General features: G+C 34.4%; 1 long non-coding RNA gene across 1 annotated transcript; it reads right to left on the reverse strand.

The window, feature by feature from the left end:
• Positions 1-8,181: 8,181 nt before the first annotated feature.
• Positions 8,182-13,265, reverse strand: LOC105516983. The gene is made up of 2 exons (XR_001002588.1): positions 13,169-13,265; positions 8,182-9,423 (listed from the first exon to the last, which is right to left on the reverse strand). It is a non-coding gene; the product is annotated as an uncharacterized LOC105516983 (long non-coding RNA).
• Between the last annotated feature and the right edge of the window lie 2,670 nt (positions 13,266-15,935).

Genomic DNA, 15,935 nt, shown 5'->3' on the forward strand with positions numbered 1-15,935 from the left:
GATATTTGTTACTGCTTTTTCTTTTCAAAATATATCTTATGTATTATTTTTAATTGTGGTAGAATACACATAACATAAATTTAGCATTTTAACCATTTTAAGGATATAATTCAGTAGTGTCAACTGTATTTACATTATTGAGCAATCTCTAGAAATTTCATCATATAAAACTAAAATGACATTAAATAACAATTCTCCATTTGTCCCTCCCCTGACCCCTGAAACCACCATTCTACTTTTTGTTTCTATAAATTTGACTAGTACAGATATATAAGTGGAATCATACAGTATTTGTCTTTTCATAATAGTCTTATTTCACTTAGAATAGTGCCCTTAAGTTTATTCCATATTGTAACATGTATCAGAATGTCTTTTTCTTAAGGCTGAGTAATATTCCATTGTATGTATATATCACATTTGTTTGTCCGTTCGTCCATTTGAGGGACACTTGGGTTGCTTCCACCATTTGGATATTGTGAATAATGCTGCTGTGAATATAGGTGTACTCTCTTTTATTTGAGTACTGTAATATTTAAATTATGATGAAAAAGCATGATTTATGAAGGAAAAAATAAAATGCACAATATCTATTAGTTTCATATTTTCAAAATAACATTCATGTTACATCCTGTGTCCCATCTTCTTAGTGCTTTGATCTCAGAGCTCTTCAGAGATTTGATCTCAGAGACACAGAAATAAGTTGCCAAACAAATCCACTCAGTTTTCAAGGATATTAATGTATAGTGAGAAAGGGTGGTATTTGTTCATCCTCCACAAAAAGGAATATAATTTTAACATTAAAAACATAAGTCAATAGAGCTAATTACGTTTGATGCTGAAGGCTTTGTTTTATCCAGCCTCTGACAGCAGGAGATAATTGGGAATTCAACCCTGAACAATCCTATCCCTTGAAAATATCAGAAAGGAAAGCTATTGCCAAATCCAATCAAACCTAATTTTATTGCCATTGATATGCCAACTGTAAAGTAAATGAAAATCATTGAAACACCTGCACATGGGCATTCTGAGAGCTCCATCATGCCTCTATTTCAATTTCCACCTTTCTCGCTTGGGTTGAAGCAATCATGACCATTGATATGCTGAATATGTGACTTAAAAAAAAATCAAGACAACTGTATTAACTCAATAGTTGCAAAGAAATAGCCAAACTCTTTTTTTTAAATCAGAATAACAATGACAAGAAGAGAAGCTTTCTGTAGCATAAAATTATGTGTATTTTAATTTATAACCCATCTTTTCCCAAGAAAATTTTAAGACCCCTGACTTGGTTTTAAGGGGTTTTTGTTTTATAAATTTCTAATATTTCAAACGGAAAGATACTAAGACCCATTCTTATTTGATATTGTAATTTATCCAAGTTGTTTGATTAAGTTTACTTTCATCTCCTAAAATCACAGTTTTATGTGTTAAGTTCTTAGAAAAGCATACTAAACTTTCAGTATATTAAATATTATTTTTTAAAAAAGTTTTAAAACATAAGCTTCAAAGCATTACACATTAGGCTAAAGTTGCTTGTTTCATTATCCCTTTGCAATAATTTCTACTACTCTTAGTAAAAAATCTAACCTGAAATCCATGTGTGATGTTTAATATTGAGTGTCAACTTGATTGGATTGAAGGATGTAATGTATTGTTCCTAGGTGTGTATGTGAGGATGTTGCCAAAGGAGTCAGTGGACTGGGAAAGGCAGACCCACCCTCAGTCTGGGGGGGACATAATCTAATCAGCTGCCAGTGCAGCTAGGAAAAGAGCAGGTAGAGGAACATGGAAGGACTAGACTGGCTGAGTCTTCTGGCCTCCATCTTTCTCCCGTGCTGGATGCTAGCTGCCCTTGAACATTGGACTCCAAGTTCTTTACTTTCTGGACTCCTGGACTTACACCAGTGGTTTTCCAGGGGCTCTCAGGCCTTCAGCCACAGAATGAAGGCTGCATTTGGCTTCCCGGCTTTTGAGGTTTTGATAGACTTGAACTGACTTCCTGGCTCCTTAGCTTGCAGATGGCCTATTGCTGGACTCCACCTTGTGATTGTGTGAGTCAATACTCCTTAATAAACTACTTTTCATATATACTTCTATCCTATTAGTCCTGTACCTCTAGAGAACCCTGACACACCGTGACTTCCATTGTTGCATAATCTGGACCAACCTTACCTTTCTAATTTCATCTCCTCTCCATCCCTCTGGGGCCTCTTCTTCAGCTCTGCAGGATTCTTTGCTTTCTTTGAACATTCTAAACTCACTCCCATTCCATCAGGATATGTTGGGTTATGTGTAGTAATATGTAACTCCTCAAATCTCAAACCCTTAAAACAGAAAAGTTTTTCCGTCTCAGTTCCATCATTTTTATTAAGGGAGCCAGGGGTAAGAGGGACTCACTATTTGGAACAGAAGTTACTGTTCTAAAGGAAATTATTATTCTAAAGGGAAAAAAGATACTGTAAATTGCCAAGCCAACAAGTAAATACTTCAGCCCAGAAGTGACACACATAGCTTCCATTCATAATCATTGACCAGAAATAAGCATATGGCCCACCACAACACAATGGGGCCAGAAAATAGAAAACACTCCTATGAATCTCAAAGGAGGGAGAAGCAGAAATATTTAGCAAAAAGCATGAATCATTCATTACCCTATCAATTTTTCACTTGCTACTGAGAGTTTGGGGAATGCTCTTTCCTCTGAAAGTCAGATGACTCACTCTTTTGCTTCATTCTGGTCTTTGTCAAAATTCCTTAGAAAGGTCATTCCCGCTGTTATTTTTGTTCTTCACTTTCCTCTACCTGAGATTATATCATATTGTTATTTTTTGCTTGTTTTACACACACACAAGTGCATTATTTTTAATATGTACAATATTATATTTTCTGTCCTGTTCATTGAATCATTGATATATCCCCAGTGACTAAAAGAGTATTTGGAGCTCAGCAGACAATGAACAAATATTTTCTGAATGAGTGATTGTGTATATTAGATTGATGCATACATGTGTAAAACATGTATCTCTAATTCTATATCTATATGGTGAAATGCCAGTTCATATATATGTTGCAAAGAGGCAAATTTAATTTTATACCACATTTTAAATATAAAAAGAAAATTAATTTCTGGGGGTTTAGAAAACCATTCAGTTCTTCATCATGAGACTCCCTTTGCTGGTTTTCTTGGAGCCAGGCCAAGATGAAACTCAGTAACTCAGTTTTAAAATGATTCAAAGCTAGAAAATCAAGAGATCTTTTAAATATTAACTTGCTTTCTTGAGGATAGCTGTTTTGGTTTTTATATTCCTCTCCCTTCCATTCTCTGTTCCAATATGGCATTTGGATTTATAGGGAGAGGTCTGGTCTGTGTAAGGAAGTAGATGGGAGCCTGGGTCCTTAAATCCTCCCAATGTTCACTTACTCCTCCCTGACCTCAACTGTAGAGTGGATAAACTGGTATGCTTTCTTCAATAGTGTGCACTGAAGTAGATCTAATTTCGGTCTATTTGGTCTTAATGGGCTAATACCAGAGACCTGTCTCCTTTCATTTGCTTCTTTGATTCTCTTCTCATCCTGACAATTGCACGTGTCATTGAAAATGTTTGCATACAATATCCCTCTATCTCTCCTAGTGACTTAGTTCCTCAGCCCTGCAGGAGCTAATGCTACTAACCTGTCAGATTCAGGCTCCTTATCTATTTACATGTTTCTAGACCACACCCCTTCTCCTGAGGTACAGGGTGAGGACATCAAGCACCCTTAAATCTATCTCTCCACCTTTTTTTTTTTTTTTGAGATGGCATCTTGCTCTGTCACCCAGGCTGGAATGCAGTGGTGCGATCTTGACTTACTGCAAGCTCAGCCTCCTGGATTCACGCCATTCTCCCACCTTAGCCTCCTGAGTAGCTGGGACTACAGGCACCTGCCACCACACCTGGCTAACTTATTTTGTATTTTTAGTAGAGACAGGGTTTCACCATGTTAGCCAAATTGTCTCGATCTCCTGACCTGTGATCCGCCCACCTCGGCCTCCCAAAGTGCTGGGATTACAGGCACGAGCCACCAGGCCCCAACTTTTTTTTACCCTCCATAATGTCTCTGTTTGGAATAGGTTGAGTCTTTTCTTCCTTAAGACATGCCTTCCCATGAGGGCATAAGTCTCATGACATAGCTATCATGATGGAGAATGTATGCTATGGAAGAAATTCTACTGTATGCATCCTCTCGTCATTGTTTTTTTATTGGGAAGCTTTTGATTGGGAAGCCAACCAAAAAACTGGAGCTAGAGATTAACAGATTGGTTTGTTCAGATTTTCTATTTCTTCGTGTTTTGAAGCAATATTGAAAGCATTACTGGATTGCCAATAGTCTGACTATGTATTAAAAGTCTGCACTGGTGATTTTGAGATGTTTGACCTTTACCTTATTCATTAATTTATGAAAGATGATTCACCTCCTTTCCAAAATAGAGTCAGCTTGGGAAATGTTATTGGAAAGCTGGATATCACAGGGATCTTCTAAGTAAAAAATGTTTGGAAAGACATTTTATTTTTGTTTATTTTGGCTTTTCAGTGAAACAAGAAAAAAATAACAAGGCACTAGGTATTATGTAAATAGGTCCCTTAGCTAAAATGATTGCAGGAAAAAGTGAGCATAAGTAACATTAAAGCCAAATTATCCTTGAAATCTATGTCACCATGAAAAATGCATATAGCAGAAAAGTAACCAACTCATCAACAGAATTTGTAAAACTAGACAAATATATAAATTTATATTATAGAAGATGATAATTTAAAATGCATTTTGCTCTAAGTTCCCAAATGCATTCTGCAAGTCAAATAAAATAACTAGAATCAGTACAAGGAGCCTTATAAATACCTAGTCTCCAGTGGCCAACCTGAGGTTGAGAAGTACCGTGGGGACTGAATTTGTTACTACACGTCTTTTCTACAGAGGCATTGGCACAACAGATTTTCAAGACTCTACCTTCCTTTGTATTAAATATTTAGCCCACAGAGGTGGTGACGAGTGTCATCGATTAATCACAGATAAGACAAATAGGGGTGTTCTTATTCATTTTACTTCAGGAAACTGAGATGTGAAGAGGAGTGAAGAAGCTGGAGGAGACCTATGGTGATTTTAATTGAGAGTCACTGGCAGACACAAAGTGAAAACTTTGTATGTGAGCAGTTGGACAACGTTTGAAAGCAACCCCAAAGCAATTCCCAATCAGCTAACTTTGAAATTTGGAAACAAAGTTCAGTGAAACTATAGAACTGCTGTTCTCAACTAGAAGCAATATGACAAAGACACTCAGAAAGCAACTAACTAGTAGACAGTTACAGAGAAGGTTTTTACTGGTAGAAACAAAAGAATCAATACTTAAATTATAATTGTTAAACATCATTATAGAGTGTCTAAAACTGTTGGTGTGAGTTATTTTTATCTGTTACCTCGGTGTGCTCCCTTTCTCCAAACACCCACTCATCAATGCCTGAGTCAAGATATTTGCTTTAGATATTTTCTTCCTTAAACGTCTCTTTGGTGTGCCACACAAACCACTGTCAATCATTTGCTTTCCTTTTTTTTTTAAAAAAAAAATTCTATCAGGAGAAATGCTTATGTTCATGTTTGTGTTACTCAGAATTTACTACAGTATTCTAATACTCTAGTGAAACTTAAACATTTAAAAGTTTTATGAGTATTCTCAATGAGGCAGCAGGTGAGAAAGAGAAATTGCTTTTGTGGTTACTAAGAGAAACCTTTGGAAACTTATGAAACCCATGATAAACCTATGAAACCCATAATAAAACCTGTGAAACCCATAACAAATAAATGTAGAAAGTCTTGAGTTTATTATTTCAAAATAAACATAAGCATAAATGATAAAACAGCATGGAAACAAGTTTTAGATAGAAATTTATGCCTGAGATATGTTAATACTTTTTAACAGTAGAGGCATTTAAAGATGACTAAGAGCCATGTAAGGTAGACAGACATGTAGAATCTTTCTCTTTCTCTGTTTTTCTCCTATCAACTCTAAGTGGGAAGAATGGGAAAAAAACTAAGGTTGAGAAATCATAAGCTGAACAAGAGAGTAGTTGAAATAATTTATCTGGTACCCAACCCAGTCTATGACTCATAGAATCCTTTGTGAGTTTTGAAGCAAAGTGAATACTAAACATAAATTACAAATAATTCCAATTGAATTTGTGTTAAATGAACTTTTTGGAAGAAGTAATAATTAGTTATGAAAATAAAGTATAGTAAAATTTATTTTTAAGCCATTTATATAAACTTAAATGGTGATACTTTCTTTTAAACTTTTTTTTTGGTCCTGGGAAAACTTGCAGAATAAGCAGAAAACAAGGCCAAAGATGCAAAAGAAAAGAAAGGAGAGTTAACTTTTATTGAATGGTCTAATAATGTTCTAAGCCATACAATGTTCATTTATTTAACTAGTGTCTTTCATCTCCAAACCCACTCTTGTTTTCTCTGCTTTGTGATGCTGAAGAACAGGAAGCACACAAGAGAAAGAGTTTCAGGATGAAAGGGAAGAAAACACCTGATTCTTCCAGTTTTCTTTCTCTTCCTGACAGTGTGGTTTCAGCAAGATACAAGTTGTTTCAGTTATCAGTTTTTTTCGCACTCCCAGAACCAACTATATTGTGCCCTCTCAAAAGTACCAGCAATAACTGGGCAATGTCTCCCCATCAGGGATCCGAGTCCGGCTGTGTGCAGTGCCTTCTACATCCCTTAGATTTTAACAACACATACCTCTTCTCTCTGATTCCGTGGCTCCAAATGTGGTAGCAGTTTCCTGCAGCTACTATTTCTGTTATTGCTATGCTCCCTTTCCATTTATTCAGTTTCTAACACCTTTGAACATAATTTCTTACATTAAATTCTCTCTGCTAAAATGACTGACAGGTTTGTTTTCTTTCCTAATTGGCTTCTAAATGATATCACTCTTTACATAAATTGTGTCAATTTTATAAATGAGTAAATGAAAATGAAAACGGGTTCAGTAACTTGCCTAATGTTCCATGACTGGCAGAAAGCGTAACTAGAGTGTGATTCCAGAGCTACACCCCACAGTCTTTGCTAATATTGCAGAAAGAATCACCGAAATAGGAGAAACACCGTGAGAAATGCCTGTTGCCAAATATTAAGAATTTTAAAAATAATTTAAGAATAAAGGTGTCAGTATTCTGATTAATCATCTCTCTCTCTCCTTTTCTTACTTTCTCCATATATCTAAAGATTCGCTTAGCTCCCTTCCAAATCACCACTATGACATAAAAAGGGTTACTTTAAAAAAAGGCATGAATCCACAAGAAGAAAAGATAATAGCATGTTGGAAGTATTAAGATAATTGTGAAGTAAGAAAGAAGGTGAACAGGTAGAAATACGCTAAGCAGAGCAGAGAAAACATAAACTTAAGTCTGCAGTGAGGAGGCCTTAAGGACCATGACTCAGAAATTGGAGATACCAGGTTTCTTTTACAAAGATGGTGCTGAAAGAGCAGGATTTGTTGAAATTCTTGTAAGTAACAGTTAGATCTTCAGAGTCCCCTTACTAAAACTTACAGCTTAATTGTTATATCTTGCTACAAACCCATAAAATGATTACAAATTAGAAGGACGTTCAGAGTTTGGTAAGGCTCATGTCACTGATGGCTTTGATGAGAGAGAAGTCTGGACGGAAGGATGGGAGAAAATGGAAACCTTGATGGGTTTAGGAGTGAGTGATGAAGAGGGACTTAAGAGGAGATAGTGAATAGTTGATGGAACAAGATTTTGGAAGGGATAAGATTTGGAGAAAAGGGACTGGCTGGTCTTCTATAGAATTTTTTTTTTTTTTTTTTTTCCACAAGTGACGAAATCAAAGACGGAGGAAGGTATTTGGAAAGGCGTATTGGGAGATATTTCTAGGAATTTTCATAGTCTCCATTTGAGACCACAAGGGTAAGATAAAAGGTTTAGAAAGAGAAATGTAAGTTTGAATTAGCTAGACAGGAAATCAAAACAGCAACCTACACGCAACATTTTTCTGCCGTCTGTTATTGTTATTTTAAACAAAGAATGATACCTGAATTCACATAATATAGGTCACAAACTTTGGTCCATGGATCAAACTTAACTTGAATATAAGCTATTAAAAATTATTGTCAACATTTGGTTACTTAGCTACTTTTATTTTGAAAAATAATCCCATTTAAAAGCTTCTTGAAAGACTGGAGGATTTTACAATACTGACATACATTTTAGAATGCAACCAAGTGGTGGGAAATTTCTCTAGATAGCATAGGTATTCCTTAGCCGGCTTCACTAATCTATGTTTCCTTTCTGACCTGGTAGTCATTTGAGTTTGACACCCCTGATAAAGTCCCTGTCTCTTGGGTATCACCAAGTCACCGGTGTGAAACTGAGGTATGATTATTATCTATATGTTTCAGTTTTCAGGAAAAGAATATAAGACATCACAAAAACTCCACCCTGTTACTCTTACTCATAGGTTCCAAACTTCAGGTGAAGTGAAGTTCCATTTCTAAAATAACTCCTATCTGTACGAATGTTTTCAACAGTTACTCCTGGACCTTCCAGGATCGTACAAATTCATTCTCATAAACTCACAGAACAGAGTAAAACCAGCATCTCTCAGGAGTCCCCTCTGGCATCTGTTAAAGATCAAGCCAATCAGTCTAAAATGACCAGCCCTTCTGGATTCAAATCTCTGAAATAGGGTTTGTTTGGTTTGGTATAAATTGATTATAAAATGCCAATCAAGTAAGATGCCATAATGTTTTTATTTGAATAATAGTAATTACAGGATTGTTAGCTTATGCTCATTCTGTTTTCAAGAAATAATTCTTGTATGGTGACTCATTAATTAATTTGTAATGAATTTCCATCAGACTGTTTGATGAACATCAATGTTCTGCGAATCAGTAATCAAGTATGCTGTACAATCATGAGATAAATGTCAATTGAGAAAAATACTACATGTAGTCTTGGAAATTTTTGACTAGTGAAATCACTTCATTCAAGTGTGATTAAAAGTTGGTCATTAATTTAGAACTAAGAAATAACTATTAAACAGCTTGTATCAGGATAACAAGTTCTTTCTATACGATACCTCAATTTAATGACAAGAAGTTCTCTTACTATGTAGCTATCTTGGTATTTTTCATGCTATGTATTTCTGCCATGTAGACCTCAATTTTGGGAGGTGGCATTTTCTTTTCTAATTAAATTACTTCCTATACGGAAGCTCATAGGGCTTAGTTTGCTTATGTAGTTTCTCTTCTCTTTTCTTCATAACTTCTTGAAAGTGTTTTTTCTCTGCTAACTTTTTATCTTTAAGTTCTTGGGCCTTGCATATTGCATCTTCTTTTTCACGGATCTTTAGCTCTTCCTGCCACTGTTACAGAGAGAAAATGTCATTCACATATGATTTTCCATTAAAAAAATGCGTATCAATTAAGCTGCTCAAAATGCAGATTCTTATATCCAATTATACTTTTAGTTTTTTCCATGACATTCCTCAAAAATTTTATATCTACCACACTGGCAAAACATATGTGTCACCTATTAGAATGCATGTAAATCCCACAAAAAAGAATTTCCTCAATATATTTAAAGATAAAAAAATCATTAAAAAGAAGACATTATAGGTTTTATATTTCTGTATTCCAAATAGTTTTACTTTCTTCATCAATATTGGTATTTATATGACAGCATGGGTTATAAAATGAAGAACCAGGTGAAAGCAAAAGAGAAAGAAAAAAATACAGAAAATACAAATTAAACAGAAAGGCAAAAACTCTAATACTACTCTCTATGAAGTTAAAAATGAAATTAATGGTCAGGTAAATGCATACTATGCAGAAGACCAGTAAAAAATCTCTAAAGAATTTATTTTAATTGGTCATGATAATATTTTCTTTTTCTTTTGCTTTCACTTAGTTTTTCACTTTATAACCCATGATGTCATGTACATAGTAGTATATCTGAAGGCATGAGCCCTAAGAATGAGTGACAAGTATTGTAAGTAATGATAATCAAACATCATCATGAAATATATATATATATAATTAGGAGGAACTTATTTTCTCTTCTAATACATTTGATGAAGGAAATGATGAAAACAGATGGTAAACACTTTATGCTGGGTAAAACATTCGGGGCAGAATGACTCCTAGTATGAAATATTGGAAATTCCTAAGAATACTGCCAATGCTGTCTTTTTGTCACCCTTAGCTCATGCATATACACAAATGATCAGTCTGAGATTAGCAACCCATTAATTAATTTATAGATTACTATATATACCAGTACTGTGAATCACAAATAACGTTTGTCATCTGGGATATTCAGATAATAAAAAGCAGAGCTAAACATCAGAGTCCATAACATGTCACTCAGCTTTGACGAATGCGGTAAAATTTTGTAAAATGTTAATATACTCATATTAGAGTAAACATTAAAAATAAAAGCATAATAATATCAAATCCATTATTTATTCCCAGTTGAGTTTTAATTACATAAGAAATATAAAAGTTAACTGCACTTATCTTAAGACTGTATTTATAAACAGTTATTACTCATACGTTTGGTTTCTCAGGAACCAGTTTTGCATAAAATATATCGGAAATTAAGGCAAAACCTCCAGAACAGTCAGGCACAGGCTAAAATTCATACTGTGGTTTAGTCTACAAGTTCTATGATACTCAACTATGACATTATTTTTCTCATATAATAAACTAATAATCTAGTTGTTTAAGGAAATTACCAATTTTATGAGCATAGACGTTATAGGTGGTATAATAATGACAGTATCCATAAACAAAGAGCACTAATCTATCCTATAGGAAAGATTTCGATAGATCTCATTATTTTGTTTTTTAAATTGTAAAAAATCAAAAGAGAGTTAATTCTTAAGAACTGCCAGTAAGTTAAAATTCTTGGTTTCCCAAACAGCATGTATAAAAGCATCAATACATATAAAAGCAGCCAAGAAGGGGTATCATATCATCACTCTCCAGAAGACAGCTCTTCCCCCTTTCCCTCTTCTTAGAATTTGGAATGGCTGAAATTCACCATAACCTCAAAATCCTTCTTTTCATTAGGCTTAGGAAAAAGCATACTTTCTTTTTGTCCCTGGTGACCATGACAACAGTTCAACTTGGGTACGTAATTGTATTTTTTGACTTTATATGCCATTATTATTGTCTGTTGTGGTAGCTAGGAGGATGCAAAAAAAAAAAAATAGATATGTTTGAAATCTATGAGAAGTGGAAGCACCATTTACTGCTTTATTCAACTTATTCACTCAGTGATTCAATGATCATGCTATGGAATACTAGCAATGTATAAGGTACCTTAATATCTCCCGAGCAATGAGGTATATTTTCTATTCCCTGCATATGATAACCCCTCAACAAAAGTCTGTTGGCTTAGAAGGATAATTATATCTATAGCTGAGGGGATGTGTTTTTGTTCTTTGTCAATATTGCAGATCCCACCCTCCCACTTCTAATTCTGGTTAGGAATCAGAAGCCAAGAACTTGAGCAGCTATGAAAAAGTGGAAGGGAAAGTAGATTTGGAGTAGGGAAATCTGTTTTTGTGCATAGACTCATTTACTTAAAACATTTAACAAGTAACTGAATTGTAAGTAAGTTTGTTCTCCTTATTGGTAAATGTTTTACAGGGTTGTAAGGATTAAATTAACTACTGTAAGAGCATTTTGTGAAGCATAAAGTATAAGTACAAAGCACTATTGCTACACCCATCTGAAAAGAAGTGGTATACATGAATACTGAAAAAAAATATAATATTCAGAGACAATTCAATAAACCTTCCAAAATCAGTACTATGAATTACTAGTTTATTAGGCTATCCACACATTAAACAATTTGGATCTGTAAGTTTTCAAGCATATTTTTGAAAAAGATTTATTTATACTTCTTTAGCTACAATATAAGCAGGCTCATGGCAGTGATTACTTGGATAATGCTTACACCCTTGGAAAAAGGAAAAGATAATGCATGGTTTTTAGGAGCTATCTCTGTATCTCTGTCATTCATAATACTCTCTTCTCTTTCTTTAGCCCTAGACAGACCAAAGTAGATATTTATACATGTGTGTGTGTGTGTTTGTGTATCTGATGTTGGCAAATTGCTATCTCTTATAATTTCTTCTAGATAATTCAGTTGAAGTAATGAGTAGGAAAATACAGATGTTGAAATTTATAAGCCATTTGAAATTTTTGAAGATGACTTGTATATATATTGGTTTAACAAAAACTTTATTAGTGAATATCAGAATATTGCAGCTCTCATTTTGTCATTTCAAGGTATCAGTCAGTCTCCAAAGCCCAATATTTATAGCTGTTGCTAGAGTGGCTTAATTACTAATGATGTGGTAAAAACTATTTAATGTGATCAGTAAATAAAATAATCTCTTCACAAGATTACTACTTAAAAGTAGTGTGAAAAACTTAATTGTTAATATAATTGCAATCTAAGAGATAATATTGAACTACTGTTGATAAAATTAAGTGCATTATGTATGCCATATATTTTATTCAAAGAAAAAAACAGAAAATAAGTATTTTCTCTCATACTTTAATTCTGCTCCTGAAAAGAACTAGGCATAAAATGATGTGTATTTGGTAAGAAATTATCAACTAAATATAGCACAATGAACTGAAGTGTCTTCTGTGAATAGTCTTGTATTGCCACTGCTTTTTAAACTCACATTAAGAACAAAGTGATTAACAGTCTTTCTGATCTGCCAAGGGTAAAGAACGGTCACTGAAAATTGAGCCAAAAGATTTTTGTTCCTTTATTAGAACTACACTGTAGAAGAAACCAGTGTTCAGTGTTCAATATAAGATTCTTGTCACAAGAAATCAGTACTAATTCAGAAAACAGGATTAGGCTAGTATTTTACAAATGACAGAAGGTCAAATTTTCTGTGACCCAATGAAGACACTAAGGTGTACAGATAACATAGTGAGATATAATTCAGTTTGGCAAACCAATCATGGCTCTACTTTTAAATTTCACATATTAAGGTTTCAGTTTGAGAACTACATTTTATAATTTAAAATGCTTTTAAAGAACAAGGCTTTTGCTGCTAGTTAAAAAAAAATCAATCTTACGTGATGGTCAATGATTTTTGCCAACTCTTTATCTGCCTTGGTGAAGAAATCTGGATATGGAAACATGGGAATTTCTGATACAGAAGGATGTTCCCTTCAAAAGAGCACAAGAACAAATCCAACATTAGGTATAGGTACTCCTATTCCCCAGAAATAGAATTCTAAGTCATAATTTATTATCAAGCATTTTGATTCTTCATTGTTAACATAAAGTATTTACTTTGTGTAGACTGTGGTATGTTAGCTTTTAGGTTTCGTAAGCCATCTTGGGTCACTAAAACCGATAATTTTGAGGGTAGGACATGACATATAGGATGATGTAAGTGCCCGCCCCCATACGCAGTTCCACAACCCTGGAAGTTCTGGTGGAAGCCTAAGCCTAAGAATTTGTTCTAAGATATGCTGAAAAAATGATGTGACTTCAATACATTTCCAAAGTCTTTGTATTACTAAGGGTGGAATTTTGGTAGACAGATTAGCATAGTTCAATGAAATTGTTGGTAGTACAAAGCTGGGCCTCAAACTAAGGGAGACTTTGTGTTAAATTATCCACATAATTATTGTATTATTAAAGTCATTATGAAGAAATTGTGTGAATCCAGGAACACTTAAAGTAATAAGACGGTGATAGAAGGTGGTTTTGAGAGTGGGAATGTGGGAGTAAAAGAGAAAGTCTTAGAGAAGAGCCTAAAAAGAGGCAGCCAGTGAGAAATTTCCATATTCAAAAAAATCTAGTCAATTTTTAAGACTAGAACTAATTTATTTCTGGTTTCTGCCTTTCCCAATCCAGTGTACTCTACATTCTTGACACACCACAGTCCCCTCATTTCATCAGGTTCTGTTGGTCTATACTGCACTAAAGGCTTCTCAAATCTCCACCATTACTCCCCTAGACCAAGCCACGATAATCTCTCACCTGGATGAAGCCTTCATGTTCAGAATTCCCACATCCACCATTCCTTACCCACTTTACTCTTGCGTCTATACAGTAGGCAGAATTGTTTTCAAAACACAAAGTGGATCACGTCAATCTCCTACATCAAACTGTTCATTATTTCTCCATTCGCTTTAAGATTAAGATTACATTTATTAAGGAAACCTGAAGTAAACTGCATTTGTTAAAGTGGTTTTGCCTGGTTTCTCCAGACTTATTTATTTCCTTTACTTGCCTGGGTCTATGTATCCCTAATGCACAGGCTTTCTTGCAGTTGCTGGAATGTATGTTTTTCTATCCCACTGTTGCTTGTTTTCACATGCTGTCATTTCTTTCTCTAATGCCTTTCTCTTTCTCCTTCTTCTACCCCTGCTGCAGGGCTGGTTAATGTCTACTCACCCTTCAGCTCTCAGTTCAAGCTCATTACCATAGCTCTCAGTCTACCATGGCTATTTCCTTCCTTATACTTACTTCAAGTTGTAATTTTACATTTATCATGTCCCTGTGTGAGTTTTATGTTTTCCTGACTAGATATGAGCTACACGATCATGGAGACTTTTGCCTGTTTGCTTACCATTGTTTCCTCAGTGGCCAACACAGTGCCACTAGATATTCAATGAATGTTTGTATGTTTGCTGAATGATTAAATGAATAAATGAAAACTATGATATGCTTTAATACTCTTTATTTTCCAAGCTATCAACAAGAGTCTACCACACAACACTCTTATGTTAGTGGAGTAGTATTCAGTATTGCAAATGGAGGGCAATCTCAGGAGACATGCTGAGAGTAGAGTTGACAGTAGGAGTTCAAAAGAAAACAATGGAAGTTACAGGCAACCAGGAAAAATGGAGCCCTCTCCCAACTGAATAATATTCAGAAACTTTGTGTGGCAGAAAAGCACTAAGCTTCTTAATGCATGCAGAATAGGGCCTTTAGTCATTCTATTAAAGTACTGTATTACAGAAAAATATGATCCTAGAAAGCTGGAAAATTAGGGGACATGTAGGGGGTGACAACTGGTTTAACTAAATTCATTTCGTGAAATTTGGGCAGTTTTGATATTCAAAGAATTGTGCCAAATGCTAAAAAAAAAAAAAAAAGATAAGTAAACCAGAATCTTAAAATCATTTTAAGGTTAAAAGTGTTCAAGCAAATTGCCTAAAATTTTTTCTTGAACAAGAAGTGTTAAATTTTTAAAAATGTAGGCAACATAATATCAAAAGACCTTTAACACAGGAAAAATAAATGAATATGCTTATACATCTGTGATTTCTTAGTTACCTCAGTTGAATTTTGTGGGAGAAAATAAAAATTTTTAGAGAACATAATGAAAGATAACATGAGACATGAGAGAAGTAAACATTCAGGGATAGAAACAGAAAAAAATATAGCAAAATGTCTAAGCATATGGGCTCTGTACTTAGACAAATCTCAAAGCAAATTTTGGTTCTACCACTTAGTGTTATTTAATCCCTCTGTTCTTCAGTTTCTTCATCCTTCATATTGAAAAATAATAGCACCTGCCTTATTATGTTTTCACAAGGAATAAGAAGGAATTAGATATAAATCGAATACTAAACAAGTTTCAGCTGCAGTATCTTTATCATCTTCATTGTCAAAAGAATTCAGAGGAAAAAGCCATGGTGTTTAGCTGGTATTATTGATTATAAGAAAAAGGAATGGAGGACTAAACAATTTTGTCAGCATTAAATGAGATATAGAATTTTGACATTTGAAGTTAAATGAACAGTAGAGAGAAACTTTTAAAGAAAGATGGTATACTAGTTTCCTAGGGCCACTTTAACTAATTACCACAACTAGGAGGCTTAG

The sequence above is a fragment of the Colobus angolensis genome, unplaced genomic scaffold (genome assembly GCF_000951035.1).
Source record: "Colobus angolensis palliatus isolate OR3802 unplaced genomic scaffold, Cang.pa_1.0 Scaffold298, whole genome shotgun sequence".
Lineage (NCBI taxonomy): Eukaryota > Metazoa > Chordata > Mammalia > Primates > Cercopithecidae > Colobus > Colobus angolensis.